At 34.1% G+C, this 11,385-nt stretch overlaps 1 long non-coding RNA gene across 1 annotated transcript; it reads right to left on the reverse strand.

The window, feature by feature from the left end:
* Window positions 1-5,294: 5,294 nt before the first annotated feature.
* LOC138825143 (uncharacterized) lies at window positions 5,295-11,137 on the reverse strand. Its single transcript, XR_011371353.1, has 4 exons — window positions 11,010-11,137; window positions 8,810-8,892; window positions 7,009-7,049; window positions 5,295-5,334 (listed from the first exon to the last, which is right to left on the reverse strand). It is a non-coding gene; the product is annotated as an uncharacterized lncRNA (long non-coding RNA).
* Window positions 11,138-11,385: the final 248 nt, after the last annotated feature.

Here is an 11,385-nt window from a genome sequence, read left to right on the forward strand (position 1 = left end):
GTAGTATCCTCTAAATTTAAGTAGTTAATGATGCCATCTTTATACAAGCCTATATCTATGGGTGCCTACTTGTAACAAGGAAACCGTATTGTTCCGAACAATGCTATCGATCTTATTTCCATAAAATTCTGTTAATAGTAGAAAAAATTGTATTGATCGATCAATTGCTCACATTTGCAAATTTTTTTGTCAATGACTATCTTAAGTCTTTTTATTTGGAATTTGATCGTACTCTCAATTATTTATAGATAGGTCCAAAGGTGATGCTTTTTCAAGTAATTATTTATCCAACTGTGTTAGCTATGTGGACCTAATGGATTCAAAGTAAGCATTGCTTAAGAGCTACTTCTAAACTTCTTCAGCTGATATTTTCCCAAATGAGGTGTTACTGGCACAAATGTCTACCTGAGCCTTTACCCTTCTTCCATGTGGGAACAGACCAACCAGAATATCTTACCCTGACAGCATAGATTGTATTACTAGAACAAAACTAATCTTGGTTACAAGGGATCATAGAGAGATGAACAGTTCAAACAGAACTGTACAGACTAGAAGGTATTTTATCAAAATATAATTGTTTATTATACCTTCCATTTCAAAAGTAGTTAAAGCCAAGAAGGTAAAAAAATTGTTCATATGCATGATTACTTAATGTCCTGGACTGTCTACTATCCAACCAGGCAGGAACTTACACTACTGACTTTTTATCACCAAATATTTTCATAGATGCAGGAGAAGTTCATATGTTTCTCCTCGTTATTAGGCATTAAATTGATACTGTTTTAATCACAATGTTTCCTCTTGCCTCCATGCTGTAAATCTACAAATGGTAAAGCTTTAGGTCTAACTCTATCAAACACTAAGGTAGAGATAATGGAATAATACTTTAAAACATAGTTGCGTTTCATACAGTAACTACAACAGAACAATGTAAACCTGTGCCTTTTAATTATATTATATATAGTTATATATTTTATATTTATATGTGCTGATTTTATATTTCACACAGTAAAACTTACTAGAATTAGTTGATAATTTGACAAATAAATTTATATTTATTTATTCCAATAAATAGAATTGGAATATAAATAATTAGGTTTAAAATATATATTAGAATATAAAAAGTATCAATGCAATGTCTATAGTATAAACTTGTGATACATCCTAACTGTTCTTGGTCTTCTGAATCCACATGGTAAAAAAACAATGTTTTCCTCTAATCTGTAATGCATTTTACTCTGCTGCTCTGTCTATTGTTTTAACTCTTTTGTCCCAAACTGTTTTTCTCCATATTTCAGAAGCATTCCTATTGATTATACCCAAATTTTGCTAAGATATCTAAAAAAACATTATATTTCTGCAGTACCCATGGGTCCTAGGATCCCAGGTCCCAGTTACCTGCATCATCAGATAACAGGGGCAAGACTTCTCACCAAGGCCCATGCAACATTTCAGCACATAGTAATTGAAGACCAATCTCAATTTCTCATTTCCTATATTTCAGGGCCCCAATTCCTTGAGATGCAGGAATTAGCAGTAAGCAATTGTGGAATGCAAGGCAACTTAAAATGAAGAATGAAATAACAAAATTTGAGAGAAAGTACTGTAATTAAAACATTCAACTTATAGATGACCAGCCCATATGAGTGAACAATTTCACAAAGTGTCATAAGATTATTTTTAATACCCCTCCCCTATGATTAATGAAAGATTTTATTCCAACATAAGTGGGCCAAAAAATAGTTCCTTGAAGGATAGATCCATAATTGGTCTACTAAAGCCCAGAAAACTTGACTTAGAGGTCAAATGTAATTCAGAAAAATATTTGAAGCACTAAGGAGTGCTTCAAAACACTGGGAATTCAGTACAACATGGTTCTGTTGTATAAAAATGTCACTCTCAAACCAATGATAATCTACATTTAATCTTCTGAATGTGTATTCCTTTTCAAATAAACTTTTTAAAATCACATTCGTCAAAATGACATTTTACAAGTTGATGATACTTAGAGACATTACAAGTTTTTTAAGTGTAGGGAGCAAGTTACAATAGAGTTGAATTATTTACACAGCACTAATGCCAAACACGTTCAACCATTCATTAAAGTGTAGAAATAGTACCACCCACAATTTGTGTTTTTCAGTAAGGGCCTTCCAGAAATGTGTTAAATAGGTTAGCCTCCTAAATTTCAAACCCAAGCCTGAGCTAATAAATTTCATCATTTAATAAGGTACACTTTAAAAAGTCACAAATAGTTGCCTTATCATATGTTATTTTATTTTTTCCCTCTGTCTAACATAGTAAGAAATATGACTTTATGTCTTGAATATGGGTATTCATCAGAGATATGACAAACATAATATCTGTCTTCTATTTTTATCATATTCCTCTTTTGGAATAAATTTTAATTTTCTTCTTTTTCAAAACTTATAGGCAGTAGAAAATATTATTCCATGTAAAATAAAAGAATCACACCATTGTACAAAGCCATTTATAAAAATTCGTAGTTAGGAATACATTCTAAGCCATTTTTTAAACTTTCTTTTTGACTAAAGATTAATCTTCCAAATGGATGAGAATAAAATCTTGTTTAGGTGCTTCACCTCTCCAGTCTCCAGCAAATTGTTGCTGCAGATAAATCAATTATGGAAATATAAGCTGACATCAGTTCAAGAATATGCAGGATTTAATGTCCATGGAATGCATATAAACCATTCAAAGTATTAGTAGACAGTTTAACACTGACTATCAGGAAGTTGAAACCATAGTGGAATTATAGTAAAGACATAAAATGAATGAAAAATGAACAAGGGGCAGATATACAATGTACACATATGATAAAGAAGTGGTAAATTGTAAATAAATCTTGGAGAAAGGGTTGGTTGAGAATGATGGAAGGAGTGACTCCGATCTAGGAGCATTGGACAATTAGATGGATATATTTAATTGTAAAACAATTGCACAACCTTTTAAAATTCAGTTAAAAAACACAAGAAACAAAAAACAGAAAAATTACAACCAAACAGCAATCTCCAGAGAGTATGAATATGACCTCTCAAAATTTTAATCTATTAATGAAGGGCAGTCTTGGGAAAAGCAAACAAAACTGTTCAAAGAGGGAAGTTTGGGGTAGGGGAGAATTTTGAACAGAATTAAATAGATTGTCTAAGGTTATAAATCACCTATATCTGCTGCAAATAGTATCTTTCTTCTACGAGTTTTCTGTCTGAACTGGATAATCCAGTCCTGAGACACACTTGGTAGCTTGTGAGGTTAGAGTGGAAGAAACAAGATCATGAACCCATTACTCCACTGGAGAGAAAACAATATATTTTCTCTAATCTCTCTTCACTACTCTTTCTTCATACTTTTAAGTCAATTGATTTTGAATTATATTTTTCCTTCTTCTGGCAAAATAATTCATTACATATTATTTGCCATTTTCTTCTTTCATGATGTTTAATTGGCCAAGTGAGTCCATTAAATATCCCTCTTGCATTTGGTTGCTATGAAACAACATTTATGTTAATGAGGAGAAATCTAATGTAAAACTTTGTCTCCAGAATACAGACCTAGAAGCTGTGATCACAAATATTTGGCTATTTTTTCTTTTACCTTAAAAGACTTCTTGTGTCTAAAGTGCCCACAAAAATAAGTACTCCATCACTTGTTGGTTCAATCAGAATTGTCTAAGTTCAAAGATATATTTTCCTAACAAGATGCTGATAGGAAACAATAAATACTGCACTTTTATCTTCTCTCTTAAGATTCTCCTTAGATACCATATCAGTAACAGTGAAGTTATTCTAGGCAAAATTATTTCAACAGATTATTTTTCTCTTGGTCTTGCATTTGTTCACCAAGATTTATGGAGGAGAATAGAGTTAAATGACCCATACCTTGGAAGACAGTGTCTGTTACAAAAGGACAATGCTTCTATGTCCTACTTCTATGTCCTCCTCTTAGCTCTTGCCGGAGTTCCAATTAATCACAGCTTCTTGGCTTCATGTCTAGTGAAGCTGAAGGACTATATGGGCTCCACCACTGTTAAATCTTCATTATTTCTCTTTTAAAACTCTTTAAGTTGCCTCATTTGGACGTGGAATTTATTTTCATGTCTTCATTCAATCAGTTCTGCACTGTAGTGAGCCAAATAGGCTCTGTAAACTCACTTTAGGGAGTAAAAATACTAACACAATTTATATGAAAAAGTTTTGGCCTCCCTTCACTGCTGAATACAATATGCTTAACTAAGTCTTCTAAGAAAACTTTTTTTTATTAACTTTTCCATTTGCTCAATTCTTTTCTAAACTTTTTGGCATATGTAATAACAGAAGTCTTCACTATCTCATATTAATAAGGATATTACTTTTGTGAGCCACTTAGAAATGTGAAATCATTGGTTTGAAATATCCAATCAGATTTTTTTCTGTGTTTCACTGCTTCACATCCAAAGACATTGTGGAAAGTGTTACAAACAAAAATGTGTAATCCCAACACCTTCTTTCATTGTGAAGGTCACTTTCTCCCTAAATATTTTGACTCAAATTATCTTTTTCAGAGAATTACTCTTTGGTAATTAAAGGTAAATTCACAAATTTTGATGCCTTATTTTTTTTAAGAACTTTGAATTTAAATTCCAATACAACTTTGTTTCAAACAGTGAAAATATATTTCCTGGGTAAGGACAATTCCAAGGGACCCTACAGGATTTACAGGTTTGTTTGTTTAGTGTGAAAAAGAGCCATCTTCATCCACATTGCTCCCTCTCTACTAAGTCTCCTTGGATTTCTTTGCATGAAAAGACTATTCTTCCAGGCAATTTAAATTTTCGTAATAGACTAAGTTGTTAAAATTTTGAACAATTAAAATTTACCTGTCATAACTTTAAAACTCTTGAAAATCCTTTATCAGAACCTCGAATTCACCAATCCTAATTCCACCATTACCATCAAAAAGTTAACATGCTATTTTCATGATATAGTATCCAGGCAGCTATTATATTCCAGTGGCTTTGTTATGTATATAAATAGCCATATTAGCTGATGCTAAGCACAATTAATTCCAAGATATGGAACCAGATTTTTTCATTTGTGGTTGTTGTTTTTGATGAACTATGTGATTTCGGTTTTCTTTGGTTTTCCCCCTATGGTTTATCCTTCCGGTATATCATTTTGTATTGTATATACATTTACCTTGATTAGTGAAGGGAAGAGGAAAAGCATAATGGTGAGACAAAGGACAAAAGGGAAACCAATGCAATAGCAATACTCACAAGACAATATATTGGAAATGTACATTACAACTTGTGAGGGATGAAGGGGTGAAGGAAAACTGTGAGAAAAATGAGAGAAGGTTAACAAATTTGAAAAGTTATTATTTAATAACTTATAATTACTGTATCCCCACTGTACATCACTTTGATAATAAAATTGAAAAACAAGCTGCATAAACTATAATTTCACTGTATTGGCACAGGAAATAATATTCTTTATGTAGTAATATTTTAAAAATCAATACTATTTGGCATCTAATTTGAATTAATTACCCCTTTTTTATCAGAGGGTCATCAACTTGAATGTTATCCAACTAGACAATATTTCCACAATATACTTGCCAATTTTTTCAAAAAAGTATAAATTTAGTACTTTCTCATTCTAAAACAGAAAACTGTTTAATGCTATGGAAACCCATAACTTTTAAAAGTAAGTAGTTAATAGGAAAGAATATATGTGTTCTTCAAAATTCCTATGACTAATAACTACTAATTTTTAAATTCTCAACATTCCTGAGAGATTCCAAACAGTACCTGTTTGCATGTTATATAATTCTGCAATAGATTTAGTTTCCAATGGGGTGTTACAGACTGAGAAGTCAACAGAAAAATAGCCACATATTGGTAGAGGATAAAACTATGAAGTATGTGTAATAATTAATTATTCAAGAGTAAGCTATTGTTTATCAGCGTAAGCTATTTTTTCTATGACCACCAATCCCAAGATTTATGCCATAAAGTCATCCTAGCCCAACAGTTTCCAACTTTTATGGGGCACCTTAAAATTCCTTAATTCACATCATGAATATCTTATCTCTATTTTGAAAAAATACTATACCTCTGCTAATGTGACACCCTCCTTGTTCTGAAAAGAACACCACAATACATTCAGCTGCATCATTTTTCCTCCACTGGTATTCTTGAGATCAGAACACTTGCAAATATTATTTATATTTATATTTTTTTAACTATCATAGATATTCAGGATGCTAAGATAAAAAAAATTATGGTTCAAAGCCCACCCAGGCAGGAAGGCTTCTTAGAATCTTATCTCCAAAAAAATTCTCAACAAAAGCCAGACTCAAGTGGCACTGAGGTTGAAGTGGTAGAGCACGAGACTTGAGCATCAACAGGCTCTGAGATACTGTCCAGGCCAAGAGTTCAAGCTCTAGGATGAACCAATAAAACAAAAACAAAATTGAAAACAAACCCCAAACCTAGCATTTTTCTCCATGTATACAGAGGTACGTAAATAAGGAAATGACTTCCTGTTTTACAAATAGGTAGAAGAAAGAAGATGTCACACAATTACTCTCTTCATACCATATTAAACCAAACCCTTAAAAAATTGGTTTTTCTAAATGTATAAATTAATGTCATCCATTTTTGGCAACTCTGTCTAGATTATTCACATTAACACAGTATACATGAACTGTGGGAATTATCTATTAACTATGTTCTAATTATAACTCTCTTGAAAGAATATATAGACAAACAGAATGCCAGAATCATTTGTGAAATTAACAATTAATCCCTCTACTTAAAAAGAATTTTGTAGTATACTATAGAATATGAAATTACAAACAAAACCAAAAAATATATTTTAAATCTAAATTCTAATTTAACAAGGTCTACAAAGTCCTACATTAGACGATCTTTGCTATTTCTCCAGATTTAAGCTGTTGTAATCCTTCAACATTAATTTGGAATCCAACAGAATGAGGCTTACTTACTTTTGCAAATTTTTGGATGGGAATCATGATCTATTTTTCATCTGTAATGATGAGAGCATTTAAAACACAAGTGTGGATATATATTAGTTGCATTCAATAGGAAACTTGACTTCTCAAAACATAATGACAAAATTAGCCCAAACTTCCAACTGGGTATTCCTTTTTTGTTGTTTGGTTTGTTTTAATGAGACAAAATTATTCTACCTGGTCCAGGTAGAATAATTGAGTGCTACAATTCCAAGCTTGTAGCACTTTGCCCTGCCATAGTTGTTTATTTAATCTAGAAACAGACTAGCAATTCTGACCTTCTCCTATGATCTTATCCACTAGACTGAATGCTCAGACTGTTTATGTACTATTTTCAAAGATGTTTTAACATTTGACACAGGATATGAACATTTTCAGATGCACCTGCAGGGTTCCCTGATTCATTCCACCATGGATCCTATAATAATAATGATTACTTGACTTTCTTACTATCTCTGGTCCCTACCTATGTAATATTATCAACTTCTGGGGGAAAGTTCACTTGAAGGCTTTCTAATATTTAAAATTATCATTTGATTCTAATCTTACTCAGGACTTATTTTCTATTGTTTTCTAACTTTTATACATATTCTGAGAGTTGTTTCATTTGTGTCTTTTTGTGTGCACCTATAAGTGCCTCTGTGTGTATGTGTATGTTCCTATGTATGTATGCAAAAACCTAAAGCTGTTATTCAGCAATGTTGCTCGTGACTGGTATTCCAGTTTTTGGCTGATTAATTATAGGTAGTGTCTCAAAGCCCATACTGTCCAAGCTGGATGCAAATTGAACTTCCCAGACTCCTTTACATTCTTAGGTTTTATTTTTCCAGGACTATCAACTTTTAAACTTCAAACACTTTTGGGAGTGTAAAGTCTAACCTGTAGCCCAGATTTTTAACTCAAGAATTCATATAAAGATAGTTGAACATATACATTACATATCCTGAGTGTACGCTGTTAGAAACGTGATCATAAACCAAGTTGTTGTGAAATCTGAGGATTTGGGTTTAAAGCCAGCACGGGTAGGAAAGTCCTGCAGGCTCTTTTCTCCAATAATTACTAGAAAATTGGAAGTGGCACTGTGGCTCAAGTGGAAGAGCCCTAGCCTTGAGCTGCATTTCAGAGGGACAGCAACCTGTCCTATATTTCAAGTGCCACAAACAACAAAAACAACAACAAAAAGAATATAAGAAAAGGAAAGAAAAAGAAATGTGATCTTAGCCACCAGGTTCATTGCTAGTATAATTCCTGTTCTCTCAAGATGGATTCTTTTTTCCAGTTATGTGTCTACTCTCCTATATCTGACTTGCATTGGAAACAGAATCATTCTTCCATTCTCCTTTTTGCACATTTACGTGATTAGCAAGCGTGATTTAGAAAGGCAGTGGCCTCATGCTTCATGTTCCACATAGGAGTAATGCTTTCTCTATATCACTCCCATAAATCTACATATTGTATTTGGCTTTATTTTTTCAATGTGTTCTTATTTGTTGAGTCTTCTATATTGTATTGAACACTTATACATAAACACAGAACTTCTTTTTCTCCTATAATTGCTATTGTTTGTCTTACTCTTAACTCATGTACACTTGGGAAATTAATGCACAGCACATAGACTCACAAAAATGATCTGAGAACCTTCTTCCTATTTAAAATTCACCTTAATTTACAGAGCACATAGGAAGTTTGAACAAAATGTTCTCATGGATAATGTATTTATAAGCAATTTAAATTTCATTTCTCTTTACTAAGTTGTCTCTGAAACACGTGTTACCTCATGGCCAAAAGTATCCTTGTGCTATTTCAATGAAGCCAGAAAACATTCATTTTTTTCTGGAGCAGCACCATAGATTGTTACTGGAAGAAAGTGGAAGTAACTGTTACTGGATGTGGAAACTGATCCTAGGAGAGGAATTGAACATAGAGAAATGACAAAGTTCAAGTTAACTATTGCTTTCTTTTTTACTGTATAAGAAAAGGATCCTAGGCTGGAAGGAAACTCTGTCCCTGACTTTTGTGAGTGTGTCCTTTACTCATATAAAACTTGTCTGTGAACATCTGGTTGAGAGTATTACAAAAGGAAACAATGTGTCATTTGAAGCCCAGTATAGAACAAAAGGAAGTCACTTTACTTTAAAAATGTTCTACTGCAAAGAAGCAAAGATATGGAGGTTTTAAAGTGTCTTATGGATGGATGTTTCACTCCTGAGATGATTCTCTTGTTGCAGGAATCAGTTATCAATTCCTTTAGTCTGGTCCTGAGTTTTCCATAGCAATAAGGATTCCAAAAAAGCAGGATCCAGTGAGTATGATCAGAAAAAGCAGCCTATTTTCAGACCACCACTATTTTAAGGAGAGTCCCAAAGAAATACCCAGGGTTTGTTTTGTTTCCTTGTTTATTTAGTTTGTGCTGGTTCTGGGGCTTGAACTTAGAGACTGGCCCCTGTCCCTAACCAGTTGTTTTTCTTTCCCACCTGGCCCAAAGCTAGTACTCCGCAGCATGAGCCAAACCTCCACTTCTGTCTTTTTTGGTGTTTAATTACAGATAAGGGTTGACAGACTCTCTTGCCTGGGTTGGCTTTGAACTAAGACAGTAAGAAAGCTAAGTGACATCAACTGTATGTACTTCTTTTTGAACCAAGAAATATTAGATGAAGTTTATTATAAAGTTACTATTTGGCAATTTTTAAAGAAGAGAATATGTTTAGCAAAGAAGCCATAAAAAATAACTCAGCAAAAGTAGGTGCACTACTAAATCATTTGGGAAGATTACTATTGACTTCATCATTCCTTTGAGGGAAACTTAAAGCCATATTTGTAATTTTTTGTTGGTTGTGATTATTGAATATTGATCCTGGGCCTTGTCTCTCAGCTCTTCAGCACAAATTGAGCACTCTACCACTTTAGCTACAGCACCACTTCCGAGTTTCTGGAGTTAATTGAAGGTAAGTGTTTCATGGACTTTCCTGACCAAGCTGGCTTTGAACCACAATCCTCTGGGCTCAACCTCCTGAGTAGCTAGGATTACAGACATGAGCCACCAACACCCGGCTCATATTTGCATTTATGTGCACTTAATGTCACTATGTAGACAAAGAATGGAAATCTGAACCAAATGATGTGACATTGAAGCTTGTCAGAATGATTGAGTTAGCAATAAATATGTCCTCCTTTCCCATTTTGTTACATTAATGACCCATGAGCTATGGGACTCTTACATTAGCATCCTCTTCCATCTTTGTAAGTGTATTTAGTATCAGAAAATGTTCACAGAGAAATATAGAAAGACAGATTTTTAGAAAGCAAAGGAGATCAGGTATGAAAGAACAGCATAGAAGGAGATACATTTATCACACAGAGATTAAGAACTAGCCTAGGATATTTTGAATGCTAAAGGCAATGAGGAATAAGCCTAGTTGATAACTAGTTCTTCAATATCCAAAAATGGTTTCCTAGAACGGTTTCTGCTATGCCTTAGTTACTATCATTTTTTCTTTCCATCTGGAGTTATTCCTTCTCTTCTTTCACAACTGTTAATTAGCTTCTGCCCTTTTGGTGTGATGACTTGCCAAAAGAGTTTCCAAATCTCACTTAGACTGTTGTTCTTGTTGTTGCTGTTGTTGTTTTGGCAGTCCTGGAGCTAAATCTCGGTGCTTTTTTTCCCCTCAAGTCTAACCATCCACCATTTGAGGCACAGGACCACTTCCAGTGTTTCCTTTTCAATTTATGTGGTACTGAGGAATTGAACCCAGGGTTCCATGCATGCTAGGCAATCACCATACCATGAAGCCACATTCCCAGAACCCTAAATGACTTTCTTAAGATGGCATTACATTTTCATTATGTAACTATGTATCATAATTTTAACCAGAAATTTTTGCTAGAAAAGAGCATTGAACACAGTACTGAGTCCAGTAAGGCTAGTTGGACAATGGATTATTGTCACAGTGTAGCGAGGGCACAGAGGGAATTACCTCATGGAGCTGGTACAACAGAGTGAGCAAGACAGAGCCTTTGCCACAGTCTACCTCCAGAATGAGAGGGCCACCTTGGTTCCAACCATATGGGGATGCTCGGCCACCTCCTCCAGCACCCATTGAATCAGTTCCTGAGAGAGAAAGAGAAAGAAAGAAGGTCAGAATTACACTTAAGCCAGGTGCCGGTGGCTCAGGCCTATAATCCTAAGTACAATGGAGGCTGAGATATGAAGATCTTGGTTTATAGCCAGCCCGGCAGGAACACTTGTGAAACTCTTTTCTCCAAAAAACACCAGAAAACTGGAAGTGGTGCTGTGACACAAGTGGTAGAGTGCTAGCTTTGAGCTGAGGAGCTCGGGGAGCTGCCCCAGGC

This window comes from Dipodomys merriami, unplaced genomic scaffold (assembly GCF_024711535.1).
Source record: "Dipodomys merriami isolate MVZ:Mamm:240054 unplaced genomic scaffold, mDipMer1.0.p SCAF_135, whole genome shotgun sequence".
Lineage (NCBI taxonomy): Eukaryota > Metazoa > Chordata > Mammalia > Rodentia > Heteromyidae > Dipodomys > Dipodomys merriami.